General features: G+C 35.6%; 1 protein-coding gene across 1 annotated transcript in view; it reads left to right on the forward strand.

Annotated features, from left to right (window-relative positions):
- LOC129619891 (uncharacterized) overlaps positions 1-27576 on the forward strand; it is a 684565-nt gene that overhangs the window by 642843 nt on the left and 14146 nt on the right. Inside the window, exon 3 of the transcript XR_008698254.1 lies at positions 3779-3850. The gene's annotated coding sequence lies outside the window, so the exon portion shown is untranslated. The remainder of the gene's footprint in view (positions 1-3778; positions 3851-27576) is intronic.

Consider the following 27576-nt stretch of genomic DNA (forward strand, 5'->3'; position numbering starts at 1 on the left):
GACTCTTGAGAGTCCCTTGGACTGCAAGGAGATCCAACCAGTCCATTCTGAAGGAGATCAGCCCTGGGATTTCTTTGGAAGGAATGATGCTAAAGCTGAAACTCCAGTACTTTGGCCACCTCATGTGAAGAGTTGATTCATTGAAAAAGACTCTGATACTGGGAGGGATTGGGGGCAGGAGGAGAAGGGGACGACAGAGGATGAGATGGCTGGATGGCATCACTGACTCGATCGACGTGAATCTGAGTGAATTCCAGGAGTTGGTGATGAACAGGGAGGCCTGGCTTACTGTGATTCATGGAGTTGCAAAGAGTTGGACACAACTGAGCGACTGAACTGATTTCTTTCACCAGTGTTTTATAGTTTTCTATATATAGGTCTTTTCTTTCTTTAGGTAGATATTTTCCTAAGTATTTTATTCTTTTTGTTGGACTGGTGAATGGGATTGTTTCTTTAATTTTTCTTTTTGTTTTCTCATTGTTAGTGTACAGGAATTCAAGGAATTTCTATGTGTTAATTTTGTATGCTGCAACTTTACTATATTCATTAATTAGCTCTAGTGATTTTCTGGTGGTGTCTTTAAGGTTCTCTATGTAGAGGGTCATGTCCTCTGCAAACAGTGAAAGTTTTACTTCTTCTTTTCCAATCTGGATTCCTTTTATTTCTTTTTTTTTCTGATTGCGGTGGCTAAAACTTCCAAAACTATGTTGAGTAGTAGTGGTGAGAGTGGGCACCCTTGTCTTTTTCCTGACTTTAGGGGAAATGCTTTCAATTTTTCACCACTGAGTATAATGTTTGCTGTGAATTTATCATATACGGCTTTTGTTATGTTGAGGTATGTTCCTTCTATGCCTGTTTACTGGAGAGTTTTTATCATAAGTGAATGTTGAATTTTGTCAAAGGCTTTCTCTGCATCTATTGAGATAACCATATGGTTTTTATCCTTCAGTTAATATGGTGTATCACATTGATTGGTTTGTTAATATCAAAGAATCCTTCTATCCCTGGGATAAGCCCACTTGGTCATCATGTATGATCTTTTTAATATGTCATTGGATTCTATTTGGTAGAATTTTGTTGAGGATTTTTGCATCTATGCTCATCAGTGATATTGGCCAGTAGTTTTCATTTTTTTGTGGCATCTTTGTCTGGTTTTGGTATTACAGTGATGGTGGCCTCATAGAATGAGCTTGGGAGTTTACCTTCCTCTGCAATATTCTGGTGGAGTTTGATTAGGATAGATGTTAGCTCTCTGTAAATTTTTGGTAGAATTCACCTGGGATGCCATCTGGGCTTTTGCTTATTGGAAGATTTCTGATTACAGTTTCTATTTTCATGCTTGTGATGGTTCTGTTAAGATTTTCTGTTTCTTCCTGGTTCAGTTTTGGAAGGTTTTACTTTTCTAAGAATTTGTCCATTTCTTCCACGTTGTCCATTTGGTTGGCATATAAGTTGCTGATAGTAGTCTCTTATAGTCCTTTGTATTTCTGTGTAGTCTGTTGTGATATCCCCATTTTCCTTTCTAATTTTGTTGATTTGATTCTTCTCCTTTTTTTTTTTTTTCTTGGTGAGTCTGGCTAATGGTTTGTCTATTTTATTTATCTTCTCAAAGAACCAGCTTTTAGTTTTGCTGTAAAATCAGTCTTAATGTCTACTAGAGATAGATAGAAAATGCTAAATTTTACCTATTTGAAAAAATATGAAAAAATAGGATTGCTGTTGTATTTCCTTAGAAGCAAAGTTCAGAACTTTGTTTTTTATCTTTATAAGTAGCTGTTAAACAGAAACATTGTGTTTGTTTATATGTGTGTGTATGTGCAGTTTTTATATTTGATGATATAAAGGCTATGACTAAGCTGCTTTTTTTGATCTGATATAAAGATCTCAAACCATGTGTCTTAAAAATTAATAGCTTATATGTTTATTATTTTCCTCTGAGATAATATAAATCTTAAATCTGTAACCTGTTATTTTAAAAGAAATTTAACAGTTGCTATTTATTCACTACAGAGTTATGAAACACTAATTTGTAAAGCTTCACTGAATTCTGTTGGCAAGTCACTTTCAGGTGACTTAAATGATTAGCCAATTTTCAAACTGGCAAAATAATTATCTGTGCTCTCTAATATTTGGTTATTATGTAGCTCTTCTAAAAGGATACATACATTACTGCATTTTGAAGTAGATTTTTGAAACAAATATGACTTTTTGTAAGCCACTAAAATCATTGAAAGTAAGAGTAAATATACAAATTATATTTTACTCATTCTGTACAACACAGGACACAACTAGTTAAGTTTATCCTCAGAATACTTACCTCATTGAAAAAAACAGAGAAGTTGCTCCATAATTTTTTCCTAAAGGCTTATAAATATCACGACCCAAAGATTCATGCTAAATCATTTTGTTCCAATGAATGCAAGAACATTTCCAGAAATTTCAGGCTTGTCAAAAACATTAGTCACCTATTTAAAAATCCATTACCCTGAAATCTTACTTTTAAGGAAGAAATACATTTGTCAGCATCACTTGTACACATTAAATATTCACCTGAAAATACTGTAGTCTTGTCCCAATGCCATAATTTAGAAATATTATTCCTGTTTTACTTTTAAAAATTTTGAATTTATTGTGATAAATTCAGCCAAATGTATTTACCATTTATTTTTTAGAAAAGAAAAATATTTGCATTTGAGCCACGACTTAAGTTGTGAAATAAAAGGCTTTATCTTTTAAATTTTTGTTCTCACTTCAAGAGCAATGTGACAGTACCTACAGATGAAATGGGTGCCTGACTTGTCTCCCCTCCTCCAGGACCTAGTTATCTTTTCTAAAAGTGAATATTTTGTTTCTCAGGAGAGAAAAAAATTAATTGATTTGTTTGACCTGATCAATTAATTGACCTGATTAATAACTAAATAGTCAAATCAAAAAAGCAGGAGTGATTATCACTTCTGTTCTCCTTCAGTGGCCGCCATTTGTATTTACTCTGAGTTCCCCTGGATAATTCTGTCCTATAACATAAAGTGGTTCTAAAATGCTCAGTCTTAGAGGATTTATTCTGCTCTATGCTATGTGCTTAAAGAATCTTTTATATACCTCCAAGATAAAGTTTCAATTAACATAGTAAACACCATAATGAAAAGGTATGATGAAATAGGTCATAAGAGCTTTTCACAGACATGCCAAATAGATGGATAATGATTGTATTTTCTATTCTCATCTTAGTTTTAAATCACATGTCTATCTCAATAAATATTGAGTAATAGGTCTCAGAGTTGCTGTCCAAACCTAATTTGTGTGTGAGATTTGAAAGGCCTGTGTATTTTTATGTGTGGAATTTCTAAAAAGTTTTGTACTAGCATGAATTTAGTTTGCATATAGCATAGGCTGCTGAATTTTGTTAAAAAGAGAGGGGATAGAAAACAGTTAGGAAGTATTGAGGATTTACCTGCAGGATAAAACTTGCTAGTATCGATCACATTACCAGCAAGCAGAAATTCACTTATTTTTTTTTTCAGTATTAATGATTTTCAGATTTTTAATTTCTTTAGCATCTTGCACTTTATAAATTTCCCCCCAAATATTCTCTTAGGTGACTGTTGTAACAGTCCACAAAAATGAGGGCACATGCATTTACTTTTTGATTTCTATACAAGGTAATTAAATGAGGGAGAAGCCAAGGGTCATGACCCCAACCTAGGGCAGAGTAGAACAAAGTCTTCCATTCCTGGTTCAATGTGTTTTCATTGCATTGTTGTGTTCTTGATTTTTCTAGGAAAGTGTGTTTGCTGATACAGTATTTTGGACACATCTTGGATGATTTTGAGCTGGCAAAATAATAGATAAGGTAAGGGAGACATATTCAGTGTAAATTGTGCCTTATTTGTCTATAATGTAAAGCTAGATTCATAGGTCCCACTTCTAAAATAATTCAAACTAAGAAGATAAGACCCCTTTGGAACATTTTCAGACTCCTTTGAAGTATTTAGTAGGCACTAGAGGAAAGTGTTTGTTTTGCTTTTTTAATACTGTGAAAAATTCTCTTTGGTCTTGAAATCTACATAGTCCTCAAAACTTGTAAATACTTATACTCTGTTCAGGTCAACAGAGAGTTAGTGCATGTCATTGTAGCAAGAACGCATGCTCTAGCAATAGTCATTTGAAAAATTATCTAAAAGAGATGGCAGAAAGAAACAAAATGACAAATAGAGCCAAGTATTACTTTAATAGATTCAATTTCTATAAATTAAATTTTACTTTGAAAAGGTATATGTCACTGAAAAGGAGCTCTAGTGCTTTAAATATTTTTGTTTGATTCAAACAAATACAAAAAGCATTCTATACGTGCACTGTGTGTTCAGTGATGATAGAACTAACATTTTATTTAGAGGATTCAGTATTGACTCTTATTTAGCAAAAACTGAGGATAGCAGGAAAGGCCTATATATTAAACTTTTGTGCATTCCTCTTGAAGACCACTGCAGTGGTGTGGAGATTTTTCATTTCATATTTAGAAAATTTACTTGGTTTTAAATATTGATGAGATTGTAAAGAAACCATTGAAGAAAATATTGGTCATGTAATTAGCTCCATGTACAATTTTGTAGCAAGTTGAATGTCAAAGATTTTTACTAGAATCATCATCCTTTAAAAAGACATTTCCATAAGAGATTCTTTGCTGTGTCTGTGTATTCATGAAGAGACTAGATGTAGGAAAAAAGGTTTATATGACTTTAAGATAAAAATGAATGTACAACATTCAAAATTGATTGTCTGGAGGAGATAAGCAGGATAAAACTCACTTTGTCTTCCATCTTAAAAAAATAATAATTAAAATACATAGCTTGAACATTAGTAAAAATACAAACACTGGAACTTATTATTTATATGGTTTTATAAGATGTCCCAATAGTCCTGAATTCTAGAATTTGTTGTATGATTCATTGTTTTCAATGAAGATGCTTTGTTCTAGTATAGAAATGGATTTCTTGTATGGGTATATGGAATATCCAATAGCCTACTCTATTTAGTTTTGTTTGTTTTTCTGATTTCCTTGAGTTTTGAATGGTACTGATATTAATATTTCTTGAATTACACATTTAAGCTTTCAGAAAATCAAAATTTTTCCTTCTCATCTTCCTTGTCACTGACGATTTGCATTTACTCTTCTGAGATCCATGCTTTCCTCCATCATACAGCAGTAACTTTTCTCAATCCGTTTTAGATTTAGCATGATCTGTCCTCTTCTTAGCAGATTTATTATTTATAAGCCATTTATTTAACACATTGTTAATTTGAATATATTTTACCTAGTATTATTATTAAATTTTCATTTAAGAGTTCCATGTATATTTATGGCCCATTGCATAGCTAGATAATAAGTAAGAACAATGTTTTGTATCTTTGTCTATCATCTTTTGTGTCTTACACCATGCATATGGCTTCTAAAAGTGTGCTCCGCACTACATGGGATAGTTGCTTCAAATGCAGCCAGCTTTGTCTGTCCACCCATAGGCCATATTTATATTATCTCTTTCCTCTTTGTGCCATAACATAAGTGAGGATGGGGTGTGTGATATATTTCTTTGATCAATTCATTAGTCTAAGTAGCAATATATATCCAGCATCCACAGTGTAGTAGGCACTGTGCCATTGGTAAAAATGTCCTAGGCTTCTTTCAAACACAGTTCAAATATAACTTCCACAGGGTAATTTTTTCCAGTTTAGGTCTGGCTTTTCTGTTTTAGTTTTTCACTTATAACTTCTGTAGTCTTAGAAGAACATTGGGATTTTCTAATTTGTATAAAAGCATGATATTAACTATAATTAATTATTCTTTATAACTAGCCCACATCATTTAGGTGTGAATATTTTGCTCATTCATAGATTGGTTTTTACCTGATCTAGAACATGGTCAAATTTTTGTTGACTCAAAATGTGTAGATTATTCTTAGAGTTGCAGTCACTTTTAGAGCATTTTATTCTGTGCTAGTTATTACATAACAATCTATAACTGGCACTTAAAAATCATTTCCTTTTAGTTTTTATGATGTATGGTACAAAAAGGCAAAATTCTGGAGATGATGAAAAGATCAGAGGTTGACAGGGGTGATTGGGAGATGGATGGATAGGCTGAGCACAGAGCACAGCAAAAAATCCTCTGTATGATAATAAAATGATGGATATATGTCATTATATACTTGTTCAAACTCATAGAATATGCACCAAGAGTGAAGTCTTAGGTAAACTTTAGAAAAGGCAGAGGAGTCAGAGATCAAACTGCCAACATCAAGTGGATCATTGTAAAAGCAAGAGAGTTCCAGAAAAACATCTATTTCTGCTTTACTGAGTATGCCAAGCCTTTGACTGTGTGGATCACAACAAACTGTGGAAAATTCTTAAAGTGATGGGAATACCAGACCACCTGACCTGCCTCCTCAGAAATCTGTATGCAGGTCAAGAAGCAACAGTTAGAACTGGACATGGAACAACAGACTGGTTCCAAATTGGGAAAGGAGTATGTCAAGGCTGCATATTGTCACCCTGCTTTTTTAACTTATATGCAGAGTACATCATGTGAAATGCTGGGCTGGATGAAGCACAAGCTGGAATCAAGATTGCCGGGAGAAATATAAATAACCTCAGATATGCAGATGGCATCACCCTTATGGCAAAAAGCAAAGAACTAAAGAGCCTCTTCATGAAAGTGAAAGAGGAGAGTGAAAAAGTTGGCTTAAAACTCAACATTCAGAAAACTAAGATCATGGCATCTGGTCCCATCACTTCATGGCAGATAGATGGGAAAACATTAGAAACAGTGGCAGATTTTATTTTGGGGGGCCCCAAAATCACTGCAGAATGTGACTGCAACCAGGAAATTAAAAGATGCTTGCTCCTTGGAAGAAAAGCCCTGACCAACCTAGACAGCATATTTAAAAAGCAGAGACGTTACTTTGTCAACAAAGATCTGTCAAATCAAAGCTATGGTTTTTCCAGTAGTCATGTGTGGATGTGAGAGTTGGACTGTAAAGAAAACTGAGCGGCAAAGAATTGATGCTTTTGAACTGTGGTATTGAAAAAGACTCTTGAGAGTCCCTTGGACAGCAAGGAGATCCAACCAGTCCGTCCTAAGGGAAATCAGTCCTAATATTCATTGGGAGGACTGATGTTGATGCTGAAACGCCAAAACTTTGTCCACCTGATGCGAAGAGCTGACTCATTTGAAAAGACCCTGATGCTGGGAAAGATTGAAGGCCAGAGGAGAAGGGGACAACAGAGGATGAGATGGTTGGATGGCATCACTGATTGAAGGGCATGAGTTTGAGCAAGCTTCGAGAGTTGGTGATGGACAGGGAAGCCTGGTGTGCTGCAGTCCACAGGGTCACAAAAAGTCAGACGCGATTGAGTGACTGAACTGAACTGAAACTATGGACTTTGGGTAAATATGATGTATCAGTGTTGGTTCATCTTTGGTTACAAGTGTACCATTCTGCTGAGTGATGCTGTTAATGGGGGAGACTAAGTCTGATGTTCAAGCTCGTTTTAGAAAAGGCAGAGGAACCAGATATCAAATTGCCAACATCTGCTGGATCATAGAAAAAGCAAGAGAGTTCCAGAAAAACATCTATTTCTGCTTTATTGACTATGCCAAAGCCTTTGACTGTGTGGATCACAATAAACTGTGGAAAATTCTGAAAGAGATGGGTATACCAGACCACCTGACCTGCCTCTTGAGAAATCTGTATGCAGGTCAGGAAGCAACAGTTAGAACTGGACATGGAACAACAGACTGGTTACAAATAGGAAAAGGAGTTCGTCAAGGCTGTATATTGTCACCCTGTTTATATAACTTATATGCAGAGTACATCATGAGAAACACTGGACTGGAAGAAACACAAGCTGGAGTCAAGATTGCCAGGAGAAATAAATATCAATAACCTCAGATATGCAGATGAAACCACTCTTATGGCAGAAAGTGAAGAGGAATTAAAAAGCCTCTTGATGAAAGTGAAAGTGGAGAGTGAAAAAGTTGGCTTAAAGCTCAACATTCAGAAAACGAAGATCATGGCATCCGGTCCCACCACTTCATGGGAAATAGATGGGGAAACAGTGGAAACAGTGGCTGACTTTATTTTTCTGGGCTCCAAATCACTACAGATGGTGACTGCAGCCATGAAATTAAAAGAAGCTTACTCCTTGGAAGGAAAGTTATGACCAACCTAGATAGCATATTCAAAACCAGAGACATTACTTTACCAACAAAGGTTCGTCTAGTCAAGGCTATGGTTTTTCCTGTGGTCATGTATGGATGTGAGAGTTGGACTGTGAAGAAGGCCGAACGCTGAAGAATTGATGCTTTTGAACTGTGGTGTTGGAGAAGGCTCTTGAGAGTCCCTTGGACTGCAAGGAGATCCAGCCAGTCCATTCTGAAGGAGATCAGCCCTGGGATTTCTTTGGAAGGAATGATGCTAAAGCTGAAACTCCAGTCCTTTGGCCACCTCATGCGAAGAGTTGACTCATTGGAAAAGACTCTGATGCTGGGAGGGATTGGGGGCAGGAGGAGAAGGGGATGACAGAGGATGAAATGGCTGGATGGCATCACTGACTCAATGGATGTGAGTCTCAGTGAACTCCGTGAGTTGGTGATGGACAGGGAGGCCTGGTGTGCTGCAATTCATGGGGTCGCAGAGTCGGACACAACTGAGCGACTGATCTGATCTGATCTGATCTGATGTATGTGTAGGGGAAGAGGATGGATGGGAAATCTCTGTACCTTTCCTTTAGATTTTGCTGTGCAGTTTAAGCTTCTATAAAAAAATTTTAAATTAAAAAAACTCACACTAAAATATATGACTTGTGCTTCTCAACAGAATATTTTAAAAACAAATTTATAATTATCACCTTTAAAGACACTTGGAAATGAATTTAAAAAATGGACCTTTTTAAACCTTATCTTTTAAAAAATCTATATGGCATAATTTTATATCAAAACCTCAAGCCATAGGATATAAATTGCCCCTAAATTAAAGACAAGGAAAATATACCTATAACTCTTCTCTGAGTGAGCAGAGTGTGCTGAATAATAATTGTGCAATATTCTAGAACCTACAAATATAAACACACACACTGCACTTCAACACTGAGTGATATAAATTTGATTTAGGGGAAAGTTGGACCCTAGTCCATTGGAGCACCTTTTCTGACATGGACAAGGATAAACACCGCCCCCCGTGATCTTGGGATAGAGTTAGACAAGCACCTAGGCCAAGTTTTATTTGTTTCCTTGAATAGAAGTCAAGTAAGATGGGTAGTATGTCCCCGAATCTGGTAGCAAATAGAAAACTCCTAATCACAAGACCACTAGTGTCAACTTAAAAAGATGTACAACTTGAGAGTGGTGAGTTAAGTGTTATGTGGGCAAGATGAGGACTGCAGCCCAGGAGGCAGCATCTCAGATAGCTCTGAGAGACTGCTCCAAAATGGCAGTGGGGGAAGATCCATATATAAGGTTTTGGTGAATAGGGAGTTCAATACCATTAAGCACTCATTTTACAAAAGTAGTTTTTGATTAGTCATAAAGATCTGATGTCATCATGAAAGGATTTAGTGCTTTTCTAGATATGAGGAGATGCAAGGATTGAGATCATAAAATCCATTCCTAAAAGTATTCAACTATTTAAAGACCTGTCCCACCAGATTCCCTGGAACACAGAGTGCCTCTCTTCACCCTGAACTCCCTCAGGGCTTGTTGAAGTCCAAAATCTATAGCAGCAGGGGCTCAGTCTCCATAGAGGCATATGGTAAATGCCTTTGTTGTTTGGTTCTTGGCAATGCTCTTGGTATGTGCCAATTTGTAGTTGACACTAGCAAGATATGCAATTTTGTCAAAGGACTATGTCTAGCCTCCTCAGATAACTGGTAATAATTCAGAGTTGACATTCATTGACACAGCAAGATTTGGTTTCTGCAACAAAATAAACTACTATCATGGATATTTACATCTGTGTTTCACCTTCTTCTCACTTCCACTTCCTCACTTCCAGTTCCATCCCTGGCTTTTCTTCTCTTGGTCCCTGTGTCCATCCATTTTTGGTCACAGAATATCCTATCTTCATCTTCTTTTAATTTTAATTTCAACATGATATATTTTTGCAGTTTTCAGGGCAAACTGGAGATGTAATTTTTCAGTAGATGAGGAATTAATCAAAGGCATTCTCCTTCTGGGATGTTTGGTAAACTTTTATCTTACAACTTTTATCTTAAGCCCTCTCTATAACTATTCAATAAAAAGCAATGTATCACCTGAAAATATAAACATATAGATGTTTATATCACTTTCCATATATATTTATATATTGTTATGCTTAATAAAATAAAACATAAATGTGAAAAGTTATTACTTTTGCAAGGAATTTAAACATTTTATTTCCACTTTTTCTTATTTATTGTTTTTGGCAAATATATACATAAACAATTGGTAATATATGTGCTATTTTTGTCTATCTTTGATATCCAGTTTATGAGAGCTCATATAAAAAATGGAAGATTTTTGTGTTTAGGCTTTGGATAGGTGTAAAAAAATTGTCATTTTTTTCCTACTTTTTAATATTTCCTAAAACTATATGCCTCTTATAATGTGTGTTCATTTAATGTATGTTTCCTTATTTTTTTCTATCTTTCAAAAGAATTTAATGAAAGGAATGCTACTTCCTAAAATTTTTCACTTCTTAGAATTAAAAAAATCAGTATCACTTCTTGAAGTTCTGGTATAAATGCCTATAAAGACACATGTACACCCATGGCTGATTCATGTCAATGTACGGCAAAAACCACCACAATATTGTAAAGTAATTAGCCCCCAATTAAAATAACTAGATTAAGAAAATCTAGGATTTTTGCTGGACTGAGCTTTAATTGCATTTTCAATTTCTCTTATAGATATTAGCCCATTAAAATTTTCCTCTCTGCTTGGGTTAGACTTGCTTGTTTTTTAATGTTCTTAGATCGGGCTTGCATGATAGCTCAGCAGGTAAAGAATCTGCCTGCAATGCAGGAGATATGGGAGAGATGGATTCCATCCCTGGGTTGGGAGTATCCCCTGGAGGAGGAAAATGGCAACCTACTCCAGTGTTCTTGCCTGAAAAACCCCATGGACAGAGAGGCCTGGTGGGCTACAGTCTACAGAGTTTCAGAGTTGGTCATGACTGAGAAATTAAGCACATGCTCATAGATATGATCCATTCTGTCAAAATTTTAAGTTTATTGATGTAATTTATTAAAAATTCTCTTTAGTCATCACATATTTTTTGGCATCTTTATTGTTCTTTCATTTGATTTTAGAAGTTTCTTTATCTCATTAATCTTTTGAAAAAGTCAAAGTAATAATTCTCAAAGATACATTGTTTTAATTGAATCTATACCTGTATGTATTCATGCAGTCAATTTTAAATGATAATTAGACTAAGCATAATTTCTTTATTTAAAATGATCTTCCTTCAGAATGTTTTAGAAATTCTTCCAAGATCCTCTAGTATGTGTCACTGCAAGTTCTGCTGATAGTCTGACTCTTTGCTTTATAAGACTCCCATTTTTTCCCTCTGGAAACTTCTGAAGTCCTCATTGTTCAGTTAAAAGTTTTTCCCAATAATGCATCTGATTCTGTTTCTTCTTTCAGTGGTTTTGTCTCACAATTAGTAGGCCCTTTTGACCTAAAACTGAAAACTTTGAGTAAACCAAATGGCCTATTTGTTACTAGGTACATGCTTTCTCTAAGCTTGACATTTCTTCCAAAACAAATTCTGTTAGTAACACCTGTCTAACGAGTTATCTTGTTACAGCTGTATGGGTTTCTGAGCTCTGCTTCATTTTTCCTTCAATTGGAAACTATTAAAATTGGTATAGCCATTTTTGAAAACAGCATGGAGGTTCCTAAAAAAATTAAAAATAGAACTATCATACTGGTAAATTATATTTTCATAAATCTTGGAAAAAAAAAAACTTTAAAAAAAGTATTTGCTCTGTATATTCCAAGCTGTTTACATTCAGTTTATTGAACCATATCCTCTTTTGATCATGATTTTGTTTTAAATTTTGTCTTCTTCCTAAGCAGTTCAATTTTGTGAAGGGGAATAAGTGAATTTATAGGCTAAATACTTAAGATTAAAGCGGAAATTCATTTCTTGTGATTTGTAAGAACCTTTTAAATTTATTAAGGCTATTTCTTTATCCATGACCTTTATTATACTGGTTTTAAATCTTATTTATAGAGTCTTTGAAGTGGAGAAATATAGTTTATATAATCATATCTATTATTTTTAATGGATTCTTCTTTGTTTTCATACCATGTGAACTTTCTATCTCATAGTATTATATACATATCTTAGAGTTTCTCTGAGATTTCTAGGTAGATCTTAAGTTTTATTGTGTTTAGAGCCTTTCTATCTATCATCTAATATATATATTTATCACCTACTAGTTACCGACCTACTTATTGATCTATAGTTTAAATGTTTACCTAGAAATATTTCTTTTTAAATAATGTATGCTTATATTTATCTTTCAAATTATGAATTGTTTATTTCAGGACCCTATATTGAATATCTTATCCTTTCTCACATATTCTTATACACCTTACTGATTACCTGTTACAAATGACCCAGACCCCAAGAAGATGAAAGTGACAGGATAAAGTTTCAGCCTTAGAGGAATTTAAAGTATGAAATGGTACATCAGTAAATATAGGAAGAGGTGTAATCAGGAGTATATAGTGAACTATCAGCAATTGTACTTCCTCAACTCCTATGGACATGATGTGTTGAATTTATTATACTTGCCTCCTCACCAGGCTAGACAATGACTTTCCTAAGAGAAGTTGTAAAGACTATAAAGCAAAGATGTCAAAAGTTTAAATTTAACATGAAAAAATTTTTTTCAAGTAGAAGTTAGGAGCTTTTAAATATCTGAGTCCAAATGATTTCCCAAACTAGATTTAGATCTTCCTAACAGGGGACAGAAAACATAGATATGGAAAGAAATATAGGTTGAGCAGGGGGGGCTTTCTCTCAAAAGCCTTATTTTCTAAATAGTTAAAATCCCAAAGTGACCTTTCTACTTCTAGACTCACCTCATTGCTCATATTATATGAGAGCTTTTCCTTGAAAGCACACAACACACACACAATTTTTAGAATGCCAGTTTATTTATATAATTTTTATGACCTTTTCCAAAAACTAATAGAATAAAGAATCTGCTTCTTAACTAGAGATCTTCACTAGTGTCACTTAAGGTTTATCTTATTTTTTGAAATGTTTATGATTTTACGTAAATTTGGGACTTACCTTGAATCCCCTCTTTGTGCTATTTCCTTTGCCTCTAATGTGCTTTCCTACCATTCCTCCTCATTACCGCATCATAGTTACTCTTAAAGGTTTTGTTCAGAGACACAGAACACAGAGAACAGACTTGTGGACACAGAGGGAGGGAGAGGGTGGGACAAATTGAGAGAGTAGCATGGAAGCATATACATCTCCTTATGTGAAATAGAGAGCCAGTGGGAATTTGATGTATGACAAAGGGAGATCAACCCAGTTCTCTGTGAGGTAAGAGGGAGGTTCAAGAGGGAGGGGGAATATTTATATATATGGCTGGTTCATGTTGATGTATAGCAGAAACCAACCCAATATTGCAAAGCAATTATCCTCCAATTAAAAAAAATTTTTAAAAACATTTGCTTAGGCATTAGCTTCATACAGGTTGTTCCTGGTTTCTTTCTTCCTTATTGTTTGAACTCTACATGCTCCACTGTATTCTAGCACCTCTCTCTCTCAATACTTATGCTGTGATATAAACACTGCTAATTATGTCCATCTTCTATCAATCTTAATCCATAAACAATATTGCTTATACCCAGTTCAAAAAAAGTGTTTAGTAGGTAAGCATTTATTGAAAGAATAAATGAATTATTTCCTGTTTGGGCTTTTAAACTTTGGACATATTTGATATTTCTTACCACTGAAAAGGTATAGAATCTTGACCTCTCCAAGGATCACAGTTATGGGTGAAATTCCTCCTATGTGACTGAAATGTGCCTAAGTGATTACAAACATTATCAACATTTAAAAATGGTTATAATTTGTGAAAGAGCTTGATCTGGTATTATCCCTAGAAAAGGAAGTTTTATTATTTAGCAACCTTGTCAACTTTTTTGTGCTGGTCGCTGAAGAAATCATCTAAAGGATGAAGTTTTATAGGATTCAGGCCTAAGGTTGAAATTGGAAGAAAAAAGTTAAATCTGTTTACTCTTGTCTTTCTTTTTATCGCCTTAGGAAAGATACATAAGTACCTTGCCAGCGTCCATTAGACACTTGACCTTTTTCTCTACTAGTTCCTCTGACTACAGTGCCTCTGAAGACAGAAATAGACATCACAGTAGCAGAAAAAGTAATCTAACTTTGTAATCATCTATCTGACATTATTTTCTTCCCATGTTCATTTTGTTTGATGGATTACTTGTCCACCTACCTACTTGCCCTGGCCCTGTTCCTGCCCTTCCAGATAAGTTAGATAGAGGAATGATTACAGTGCTATTGCTAGGTCTCTACAGTGTTTGTTTTGTCCTCTTTAGTCAGCACATACAAAACACCTGAATATAACCTATTTCTAAAGAACGGTTGTATACTGAGTTGAGTATCATTAATGACTATGTTATTTGCCTCGAGGAATTTTCTGTCTCCCACCCACACATGGAACTTGTTTGATTTTAATAACAACTTTATGGATGAATGGCATGAAATGAAAAGCAAGCACATGGTTTGTATAGGTGTGCTTGTCTTACAGCTCAAAGCTTTTTATCAGGAATCTTTGACAGTCAGGTCAATAGACTTAAAATCAAATACATGATTTTCTAGAAGGGTTCTCAGTTAACAAAGAGTGAAAACACAAAGAGATAAAGTACAAATGACATCAGACTGAACTTGAAGTGTTCTAGATTTATGAGGATAAGTCCAAAGTAGCTCCCCTGCCCCAACCCCCACCACTGCCTATTTTAATTTTTTTTCCACTACTCTCTTTTATATCCTATCCTGTTCTTTCCTCCCCGTTCTATTTTGGTAGCCTATCCAGTCTTTCTTGAAAGAAAAATTTTACCCAGTTTATCTCTGATTTCATATTGTTCCCTAAATAGGTCAGCTTGGAATATTCCTTTGCAAGGATTGCACTGAAATGTTCAAACTGCAAATATTTTACCTAACTAGAAATTTCAGGGATTCTGTTATCATTAAGAAAGCTCTCTTCCTATCCCTCCCCGCCCCCGCCCCCCCACCCGCTTTGGACATCATCTTTGCATAAAGACAGTGAAGCTTTGTGTTTATTTAGAAGATCTAGATTGTGACATGGGTTACTCGGCAACTTTCCTGCTGTGTTGTTGTTGTTAAATAATGAATGGCATGAAATATTTCCATAAATCAGTCTGACCATGGCAATTCCTGCTGTAACTATCTTTAAATTATACTGATTTTTTTTTATTCTTTGCCTCTTGAAATAATTTTTATCTGTCAAGATCAACTCAGATGTCACTATTTATCAAAATGTATATAGCTTTCCTAGGCAGAGTTAACCAATTCCCTCTGTATTTCCAAAACACTTGTATAATAAACACCCTGTAGCAATACCTGTTATTTATTTGTGTCTGTCACACATCAGAAAGCTCCTTGAATGTGTGGACTATTTTATATTTCTCCATCTTCCCAGTAGCTAGTTCGGAGTCTGACATGTACTAGATATTCAATAAATAAAAAAAAGAATAAATAAATGAATAATTACCATAACAAAATTCAATGTTGCATTAAGCCCATTTTAAAAATTAAACTTGTTTATCTATTAAACAGATCTTTCTTAAGCTTCTACTAAAAGCCAGGCCTTGTTTGTAGGCCCGGGAGACATAGCAAAGAACAAAACAGACTAAAAGCCCTGTACTCATGAAATTCATGAGGTTGAATAATATGAAACTGTAGAAACTTGACAGGTTACCTACAAAACTGACAACTGTACATCATTCAGATGAGTATATTTTGGTGATGAAATTAAGAAGCTTGATTCAAACCTTCTGGAAGCAGGGCCTATGGTTCCTTTACTTGTTAAATTTCCCATGTGGTTTGACATCAGGACTCTGTCCACATTCATGATACAACTTATTCTGAGTCCCCATCTTCTATTACCTGGATTATTGCAATAGCCTCTTAAACTGCTTCCCTGATGCCTATCTTCTTACTGTCTATTTTGACCAAAGCAGCTCAAGTGGCTCTTTTAAAATGTCTAGCGACCAGATCATGACACTCCTCTGTACAGAACCCTACATTCGCTCTACATTTCACTAAGCATTAACTTTCTTGCAATGGCCTACAAAGACCTTATGCATTCTGGTATTCCACTTTTCTTTCTCTTTTGCATCCTTGTTTCATATTGCTTACACTGTTTCAGCTACACTGGCTTCTTAAATATTCCAGTTATCTTCTGCTTTAGAGCTTTTACACGATCTTGTCCTTCTGCTTAGAAAGCTCTTCCCTCAAATACCTACATGGTCAACTCCTTCTTCAGATGCTAGCCCTAACATCATTTTTGCAATGAGTTGACTCTAATCACACTTTCAAGTATGTTACTTATTGTTCTGAATTACTTCTCTTTTCCTGTTTTTTTCTGTTTCCTGCAGTCCAAGGGATGTTCTATCATACCATACAGTTAACTTATTTATTCTTTCTGTTGTTGATTATTCCTCTCCCTCGTTAGATGGTAAGCTCTATGAAGGCACTGACTTGGAAAAAAAAAATATATATATATATATATATATATAGTTCAGTATCTCAAAACCCTAGAACAGTACTTGGCATACAGTAAGAACTCAAAACAAATATATATATATATATATATATATATATATATATACACACACACTCACACACACATGGATTTTTAGTGGCAGGATAAATGTTAGACATTCTAAATTAGGCTGGGTTTCCCCCTATATAGAATATGCTAATATTCCTTCTATTCTGATTTACAATCCAGAAGAAAATAAGGTTGAGGAAATGGACTTTTATTTATTACCTGATGCTTGGAAGTGTAAGGATGTTTTGGCTTTTGTTGTTCTTGCCATTCTATTTCATAGCCTAATACACTTTTTAAAATAATTGTTATATTTTCCAAAATGGATGCCAATAAGTTGTATAAATCCTCTGAAAATCAGAAAGGCACACTTCCGTTACTATTTTATGTTGGCATGAAATGTGGGGGAATGAGGGTTAGGGGAAGGAAATCTATTTGCATATTGATTAGAAAGCCACCACTGCTGTTCCTGTTATATTACTGCTAAAATATTCTTCACCGAAGACAGAAAATTATTCTAAAGTGTCTATTAAAAAAATCCTGCTGTGACAGGCAGTTCAATCAAACAAGCATTTGAAATGTATAACACAGAGTTTTGATAGGTGGTTCTGATTTCTGATTTTATAAGAAAGAACTAATGTTAAAGGGAGTTAAGTTTAGATATTACATTTTCAAATGAGTAAACACTTTTATTTATAAGTTTATATTAGGCAGTCTTTGCCAAATATTATGATCTTGAAAATACAATTATAATGATCAGTAAATCTTTGGATTACTTTATGTAAACAATGGCACCCCACTCCAGTACTCTTGCTTGGAAAAATCCCATGGACAGAGGAGCCTGGTAGGCTGCAATCCACGGGGTCGCTGAGAGTCGGACACGACTGAGCGACTTCACTTTCACTTTTCACTTTCATGCATTGGAGAAGGAAATGGCAACCCACTCCGGTGTTCTTGCCTGAAGAATCCCAGGGACGGGGGAGCCTGGTGGGCTGCCATCTATGGGGTCGCACAGAGTCAGATATGACTGAAGTGACTTAGCATAGCATAGCATAAATAAAGTAGAGATTTTGTTGTTGTTGTTGACACTCAGCAGGGAATTCTGACTATTTAAAGAAATCACAATGTCATAGAAATTCTAACTCTATGGCAAACTCATAATTGGCTTTTATATAGATTTGGAAAAATTATCTACACACCTGCCTAACCTTATAATTAGGAAAAGGCAGGCATTAATAATGTTTCCTTCTTTAAAATAGGGAATTCCACATCAGAGTAAGATCAATTGTCTTCTTGATTGATTTAGAATATTTTTTTTCTCTTGCAAGATGAAATGACATACTTAATAATATATTTGAATTAATGTGCCCAACTGAACATAAATAATATTTTTAAATGACTTCATTAACAAAGCAGTATTTTGGTGTGGGATAGTAACCAAGAATTGAGATAGTCATGATTGCAAAATAAGAAAAAAGGTTGACTATTTTCATAGTATGGACCTATATGGTTACTTCTTTTGGTCTGTTAAAGTATTCATAGGTTCAGAGTGAAGAATGTGTACAGAGGACAAAAACAAACAAACCAAGCATTTTGCATTATGGTATTTGAACTCCATTATTCAATATGTAGAGGGTGATCTTTCATGTATAGTATAAAACACCTATGGAAATGCAATTTGATGAATTACTGGATTTTAGTTTCTTCTATAAACACCCTGTAAGTAATATTTTGTTGATTATGAGTCTTATTTCAATAAAGACACTTTCTAAATTATTTTATTTGCAATTTACCTAGTTATCTGCTTGATTTCAATTCTTTGAAATTGGTTAAGGCCTTCTTATGATTCAGGATAGGATTTATATTGGTAAATGTTACATGCAAACTTGGAAAAAAGTTATTATGTTGTTTTGGAGGGTGTTCTATATCAGTTAGGTATAGTTTCCTTATTGAGTTATTCAGATCTTTATTTTTACTAATTTGTTTTTCCTAAGTATTCTGTCTACAGTGGAGAGAGAGAGAGGTTAATGAATAGCTGTGACTGATAGAAACCCATAAATGTTTGAGCAATGGGATATTTAAAAAAATAAAATATACCTCTACTCTGTGTTGATTATAGGATGGCTCCTTTTCTATGGTTTCATACTCCAGCATTTAATTACCATGTATACAGCTTCAAAATATGTGTGTGTATATACTTTAGATATATTCAAATTCTATAAATAGCATATAATTCCCAATTCTAACATTTTTTCTAAAGCCTATACAATTCTTTACTATACTTGTATATATTTGATATATTAGAGAAGACTAGGATGAATTGGATTTTGCCTTTATTGTTGATATTCATATTTTTTGTTCAATGATTGCACTTTTTTTAATATTTGAAAATCTCTCCAAGTTTTGCACAGTTGATCTGATTTTCAGTTATTTTTTATAAGCATAATACATACTTTCTGTTTCAGGGTCAATATTTTCCATATATCAGAATTAAAAAAAAATATTTGCTTTAATGAACATTGGGGTACATGTATGTATCTTTTCCAGTTTTGTTTTCTTTAGGATAAATCCCTAGAAGTGGTGTTACTGGGTCATATGGTGGTTTACCTTCTAGTTTTTTTAAGGAATCTCCATTCTGTCTTCCATAGTGGTGATTCATGTTGGTGTATGACAGAAATCAAACCAATATTGTAAACCACTCATCAATCAATTAAAAATAAATTAATATTAAAAATGCTTTAAATAATTTGCTTCAGCTCCATCTGTATGCCCTCTTTTAGAAATATCTTTTTATTCCTAGGCTCATCATTTGAGTATTTCCTCTTTTTAAACTACTTTTTCCTTTTATATCATATGGATATTGTTTCATCTGGAAACATGTCCCTGCAAATACTGTCTCTTTAATGTCTTCATTAGTTCTTCAGATGTGGAAGTTGGATTTTTCCTCTTTTTGTGGTTCATCCACATTTTAAATAACTTTTTTTTTTTAAACTGATGCTAAAATTTATTGGGAATCGGGTTCATGGTTTTTAACATTTTATCTGTATGTTGCTTTATATGCGTATCAGAGGAAGCAAACTACCTGATGAACATATCAATTGAAGTAAGGAACTACTGAGAAAATCAGGATTGAAATAGCTTTAAGTCTGAACATACTTGCAAAATCTGTGAAACTTGAGTATACTTTTAAGGGGTCTTAAGGGACACGGAAGGAAGAACATGAAGCATATGCAACTGGGGATTAAAAAGTAATTCAGAAATAAATCTGACTTTTCCTACGACATACAAGATTATACAAATAAAATAGCCTTGGTGCTGAGTTATATAGGAGTTAAAAAATTCCTTGAGAAGTTACAGTGCTGAGACGGTCCTCCCACAGATCTGTGCATGTAATTCACATCAGTTGTTGCTCAATAAAACCGCAAGTCTTGAAGTTAATTTAGAGTGGTCCTAGGCCAAGAGTTTCCTTGTATCTCTATTAGCAACAAACACAAATTCTATCTGGAGGAATGCACCTACATCCTAGGCCACAGAAATTTCCAGAAATTATGCTCCAATAAGAGTAGGAAATCACTAATTCTGCAAGAACATAGAGCACCATAAATATGAAGAACGCATGCTTTATCAATTAACAAGTAACAATTCAGTTCAGTTCAGTTGCTCAGTTGTGTCTGACTCTTGGTGACCCCATGAACCGCAGCATGCCAACCTCCCTGTCCATCACCAACTCCCAGAGTCCACCCAAACCCATGTCCATTGAGTCAGTGATGCCATCCAACCATCTTATCCTCTGTCGTCCCCTTCTCCTCATATCCTCAATCTTTCCCAGCAGGGTCTTTTCAAATGAGTCAGCTATTCGCATCAGGTGGCCAAAGTACTGGAGCTTCAGCTTCAATGTTGGTCCTTCCAATAACCCAGGACTGATCTCCTTTTGGATGGACTGGTTTGATCTCCTTGCAGTCCAAGGGACTCTCAAGAGTCTTCTCCAACACCACAGTTCAAAAACATCAGTTCTTCAGCACTCAGATTTCTTTATAGTCCAACTCTCACATCCATATGTGACCACTGGAAACGCCATAGCCTTTACTAGATGGACCTTTGTTGGCAAAGTAATAACTCTGCTTTTTAATATGCTGTCTAGGTAGGCCATAACTTTCCTTCTAAGGAAAAGCATCTTTTAATTTCATGGCTGCAGTCACCATTTGCAGTGATTTTGGAGCCCAGAAAAATAAAGTCAGCCACTGTTTCCACTGTTTCCCCATCTATTTGCCATGAAGTGATGCGACTGGATGCCATGATCTTAGTTTTCTGAATGTTGAGCTTTAAGCCAACTTTTTCACTCTCCTCTTTCACTTTCATCAAGAGGCTCTCTAGTTCTTCATTTTCTGCCATAAGGGTGGTGTCATCTGCATATCTGAGGTTATTGATATTTCTCCCAGCAATCTTGATTCCAGCTTGTGCTTCCTCCAGCCCAGCATTTCTCATGATGTACTCTGCATATAAGTTAAATAAAAAGGGTGACAATATACAGCCTTGACGTACTCCTTTTCCTATTTGGAACCAGTCTGTTGTTTCATGTCCAGTTCTAACTGTTGCTTCCTAACCTGCATACAGGTTTCTGAAGAGGCAGGTCAGGTGGTCTGGTATTCCTATCTCTTTCAGATTTTTTCACAGTTTGTTGTGATCCACACAGTCAAAGGCTTTGGCATAGTCAATAAAGCAGAAATAGATGTTTTTTCTGGAACTCTCTTGCTTTTTCGATGACCCAGAGGATGTTGGCAATTTGATCTCTGGTTCCTCTGCCTTTTCTAAAACCAGCTTGAACATCTGGAAGTTCACAGTTCATATATTGCTGAAGACTGGCTTGGAGAATTTTGAGAATCACTTTACTAACATGTGAGATGAGTGCAATTGTGTGGTAGTTTGAGCATTCTTTGGCATTGCCCTCTTTGGGATTGGAATGAAAACTGACTTTTTCCAGTCCTGTGGCCGCTGCTGAGTTTTCCAAATTTGCTGGTATATTGACTGCAGCATTTTCACAGCATCATCTTTCAGGATTTCAAATAGCTCAACTGGAATTCCATCACCTCCACTAGCTTTGTTCATAGTGATGCTTCTTAAGGCCCACTTGACATCACATTCCAGGATGTCTGGCTCTAGATGAGTGATCACACCATCATGATTATCGGGGTCATGAACATCTTTTTTGTACAGTTCTGTATATTCTTGCCACCTCTTAATATCTTTTGCTTCTGTTAGGTCCCTACCATTTCTGTCCTATATTGAGCCCATCTTTGCATGAAATGTTCGCTTAGTATCTCTAATTTTCTTGAAGAGATCTCTAGTCTTTCCCTTTCTATTGTTTTCCTCTATTTCTTTGCATTGATTGCTGAGGAAGGCTTTCTTATAGTTTATCAATTCACAAAAATGTCTTATATTGATATTATCACAAATTATAAACTAATGTGGATCACTATACTTAGAAAAAAATAAAGTAAACTTTGAAAATCTACAGAGGAAAAGAAACAAAAACTCCAATTGACTTAAAAAATTGAATTTTGGGCAATAAAAAGAAATATAGGAATTACAAAGTCAATGGAGAAACTTCTACTTCCTGTGATAGTTGGTACTAAACATACCTTATGAAAATTAATTACTTGAAAACTGGGCAAAATTATTTTCAGATATCAAACTTTAAACAGCACAAGACTGACTTTCCAAAGAGAAAGGAATTGAATGCCTTGAATTATACTATAGTTTCCTCAACACTTTGAGCCTGGAGGGCCAGAGAGGGTATCATGAGAGGAGAATACCACTGAATCACTAATTAAAGGAGATTGAGACTGGGGATGCAGGTGGCAAAGGCTACTGAAATTTGTGGGAAAGAGTATCAGAGAGGTGGGAGGTACATGGATAAAGAGCTCTGACAATCTACAAAGGGGTTAACTTGAATGTTTGGGTGAAAAATAATCTGAAAATATATGTGGTAAAATTGTATAAGGCCAGGCAAAAAACATATAGTATGGTAAAACAACAGCTGAAAATTTCCAGGGCTCACTCAGGGCTGAAAGATCTGTGAGTTTCACCTGGCGGACTGGAGGGATATTGCAAACCACATGCTTAATTCAGGAGAGACCTTGAAAGTACTCTCGCACATTCATAGCCAGAGACTAAGGTCTATACATGCTCCAGCAAAGTGAAAAAATAAGCCTCAACTGGATCAAATTAATCTTAAGGCACTTAAATGCTTGACAAAACATACTCTAGGATCTTTAAATGAAGACAACAAAATCCAGAGAATCAATAATGTAATATACACAATGTTTAGTATCAAATAAAAAGTGCTAAGCAGACAAAGGAGCTGGAAAATGTGACTCACAGACAAGACAAAAATCAGATCCTAGGGGGGAAAAAGACAGAGATAATGAAAATAGTGTAAAATAATTTTAAAACATTAAAAATATGCTCATTGATTAAAGGATAATGAAAATATGGTGAGAAAGGAAATGGAAAATATAAGATAAATTAAATGGGAATATAGAGGTTAAAAAAAAAAGACAAAAAAAACCCATACAAAATCTGCAATAAAAAACTCATTGTAGACACTGATAAGAATGTGGAAAATAGCATTATAGCAAACAAGGAAGACATTGGATTTACCAAGAATTTAAAAAAAAGAACTACAGAAAACAAAAGGAATACATGATATTGAGAACAGAAGTGGAAACCTACCTACAAATTTGACTTACAGATGCTTTTGAACTGTGGTATTGGAGAAGACTCCTGAGAGTCCCTTGGACTGCAAGGAGATCCAACCAGTCCATTCTGAAGGAGATCAGCCCTGGGTGTTCTTTGGAGGGAATGATGCTAAAGCTGAAACTCCAGTACTTAGGCCACCTCATGCGAAGAGTTGACTCATTGGAAAAGACTCTGATGCTGGGAGGTATTGGGGGCAGGAGGAGAAGGGGACGACAGAGGATGAGATGGCTGGATGGCATCACCAACTCAATGGATCTGAGTTTGAGTGAACTCTGGGAGTTGGTGATGGACAGGGAGGCCTGGCGTGCTGTGATTCATGGGGTCACAAGGAGTTGGACATGCCTGAGCGACTGAACTGAACTGAAACAAATAATAAGATAGATGTAATACAGTCCTTGAATGAGGAAAATTACAACATTGACCACTTTATTGTAGGCTGTAGTCCATGGGGTGGCAAAGAATCGGACACGACTGAGCGACTTCACTTTCACTTTTCACTTTCATGCATTGGAGAAGGAAATGGCAACCCACTCCAGTGTTCTTGCCTGGAGAATCCCAGAGACGAGGGAATCTGGTGGGCTGCCATCTATGGGGTCGCAGAGTTGACACGACTGAAGTGACTTAGCAACTTAGCAATAGCAATCTCTGAAGTGAGGCCCCTCTTTCATTCCTTTGTTGTTGTCCTTCAGTTGCTCAGTCATGTCCGACTCTTTGCAACCCCATGGACTGCAGCATGCCACGCTTCCCTGTCGTTCACCAAATCCTGGAGCTTGCTCAAAGTCATGTCCATTGAGTCAGTGATGCCACCCAACCATCTCATCCTCTGTTGTCCCCTTCTTCTCCCACCTTCAATCTTTCCCAGTGTCAGGGTCTTTTCTAGTGAGTCAGTTTTTCGTATCAAGTGGCCAAAGTATTGGAGCTTCAACTACAGCATCAGTCCTTCCAGTGGATATTCTGGGTTGATTTCCTTTAGGATTGACTGATTTGACCTCCTTGCAGTCCAAGGGACTCTCAAGAGTCTTCTCCGACAGTTCAAAGGCATCAGTTCTTCAGTGTTCAGCCTTCTTTATAGTACAACTCTCACATCTGTACATGACTACAGGAGACACTATAGCTTTGACTATATGGACCTTTGTCAGCAAAGTAATGTCTCTGTTTTTGAATATTCTGTCTAGGTTTGTCACAGTTTTTCTTTCAAGGAGCAAGCGTCTTTTAATTTCATGTATGGCCTGCAGTCACCATCTGCAGTGATCTTGGAACTCAAGAAAATAAAGTCTGCCACTGTTTCCATTGTTCCCCCATTTATTTGCCATGAAGTGATGGGACTGAATGCCACAATCTTAGTTTGGTGAATGTTGACTTTTAAGCCAGCATTTTCACTATCCTCTTTCGCCTTCAACAGGATGCTCTTTAATTCCTCTTCACTTTCTACCATAAGGGTGGTGTCATCTGCATGTGTGAGGTTGTCGGTATTTCTTCCAGCAATATTGATTCCAGCTTGTGCTTCATCCAGCCCAGCATTTCACATGGTGTATTCTGCATAGAAGTTAAATAAGCAGAGTGACAATATACAGCCTTGAAATACTCCTTTCCCAGTTGGAACCAGTCCATTGTTTCATGTCTGGTTCTAACTTTTGCTTCCTGACCTGCATACAGATTTTTCAGGAGGCAGGTCAGGTGGTCTGGTATTCCCATCTCTTTTGGAATTTTCCAGTTTGTTGTGATCCACCCAAAGATTTTAGCATAGTCAAGAAGCGGAAGCAAACATTTTTCTAACATTCTCTTGCTTTTTCTATGACCCAGCAGATGTTGGCATTTGATCTCTGTTTCCTCTGCCTTTTCTAAATCCAGCTTGAACATCTGTGAGTTCTTCGTTCACATGCTGTAGAAGCCTAGCTTGGGGAATTTTGAGCATTACTTTGCTATCATATGGAATTAGTGCAATTTTGTAGTAGTTTGAGTGTCCTTTGGCATTGCCCTTCTTTGGGATTGGAATGAAAACTGACCTTTTCATTTCTTACGTTGTTAATTAATAATTTCTTGTTTTTTTTTTTTTTTTTCCCATGATTAACTGGCTAGAAATGTATAATTTGTATTAATCCACTAAGAGATTTTGATTCTACTCATTTTCTTTGTTTTTTTTTTTTTTCCATGCTTTAGAGCATTGTTTTTTTTTTTTTTTTAATCACTAATACAGCCTTTATTTGCCTCAAATTTAATATGTTCTTCTCTTCTGGCTTCCCTCATAACTCAGTTGGTAAAGAATCCGCCTCCAATGCAGACAACACTGCTTCGATTCCTGGGTTGGGAAGATCCCCTGGAAAAGGGATAGGCTACTCACTCCAGTATTCTTGGGCTTTCCTTATGGATAACTGGTAAAAAAAATCTGCCTGCAGTGTGGGAGACCTGGGTTCAATCCCTGGGTTGGGAAGATACCCCTGGAGAAGGGAAAGGCTACCCGCTCTGTATTCTGGCCTGGAAAAGTCCATGGAGAAGTCCATGGGTTCACAAAGAGTCATCACGCCTGAGTGACTTTCAGTTTTAACTTTCTAGCTACTGAAGGAGAGAAGGCAATGGCATCCCACTCCAGTACTATTGCCTGGAAAATCCCATGGATGGAGAATCCTGGTAGGCTGCAGTCCATGGGGTCTCACAGAGTCGGACACTACTGAAGTGACTTAGCAGCAGCAGCAGCTTCTGAAGGGAACAGTTAGCAACTGACTCCTGCTCCATGCTTAAGATTGTTATTATTATTTCTATTTTAAGTATTCAGTCTGATGGAGCATTGTCACATTGGCACATTCTGTTTTCTTGGGAAAATGAAAGAGCAAGAGAGCTGATAGAAACATGAAATGAATTTTAAAGCATTTCTTTCATTTCTATTCACATTTCTGTGTCTGAAGTAAATTGTATGAGCCAAACTTTGTGTTCGTGGGATGGGAAAATATATGTCTTCCATTTTAGGTGTTCTAAGCTCCATGGCTATAGATAAATAACCCCTAAAGGAAACAAGAAATATATTCTCTGACAGAACTAAAACCTCTAATGATGCATCAGTTTATTAAAACTTATTTTGGCATTTAAAGAAGACAATTGCAGAAAATACTGGAGGTGTTTCAGTGCTCCGTTTTCTTAACTGTTCTGCACACTTTGCCACTGTTCACTGTTAGCTTCCATTTGAAACTTTCTGTTTTCTGGTCTTCTCTTGTTTTGTAATTCTTCAAGAAAATGTTTCTGCAAGGTATACATAATTTCTAAACACTTTTAGCTGTATATTCTCTTTTGGTTATGCTTCTCCTCTCACACTGCAAACACAGTAGTTACTCTAATTTTTTTTCCCCCTTAATATCGAACAAAATTTTAAATAATTACTTTTTTATACTAATAAAAGTAAACATACTTAATGCAGAGTTATTGAAAATTAGAGAAATATACAAACATGCATGCCCACAAAACACAAACTAAAATTACTTCTATGTTTTTCCTGTACTAATATCTGTAAATGATTAAGTTTAGGTTAATGACAAGTCTACCATTTATTTGAATATATGTTAGCTCCTTAATAAAAAACTTCATACTCTATATAGCTTGCTTTTTCTACATCAAAATAATAATTTTTATATTTATAATGTATTTCTCAAGTATGGTTTTGCATGTCTATTTTATTCCATTTTGATATATTTTTCATAATTACTCATTAATTTACACTTGTGCATTTAGGTAGTTTCCTGGTTGTACACTGTTGTAAATGACACTGAACCACACAAAATTTTTTTACATATCCTTGCTCATATATGAATCTGTACTATTTGTATACATACATACTTTAAATAATAGGCAGCAATAACTGGCAATCAGTAATGATTCTAACTGACATTGGTACACATTTTTAAAACCTATTTTTGAGACATTTAATATATACATCCAATTTCCATA

This window comes from Bubalus kerabau, chromosome 9 (genome assembly GCF_029407905.1).
Source record: "Bubalus kerabau isolate K-KA32 ecotype Philippines breed swamp buffalo chromosome 9, PCC_UOA_SB_1v2, whole genome shotgun sequence".
Lineage (NCBI taxonomy): Eukaryota > Metazoa > Chordata > Mammalia > Artiodactyla > Bovidae > Bubalus > Bubalus kerabau.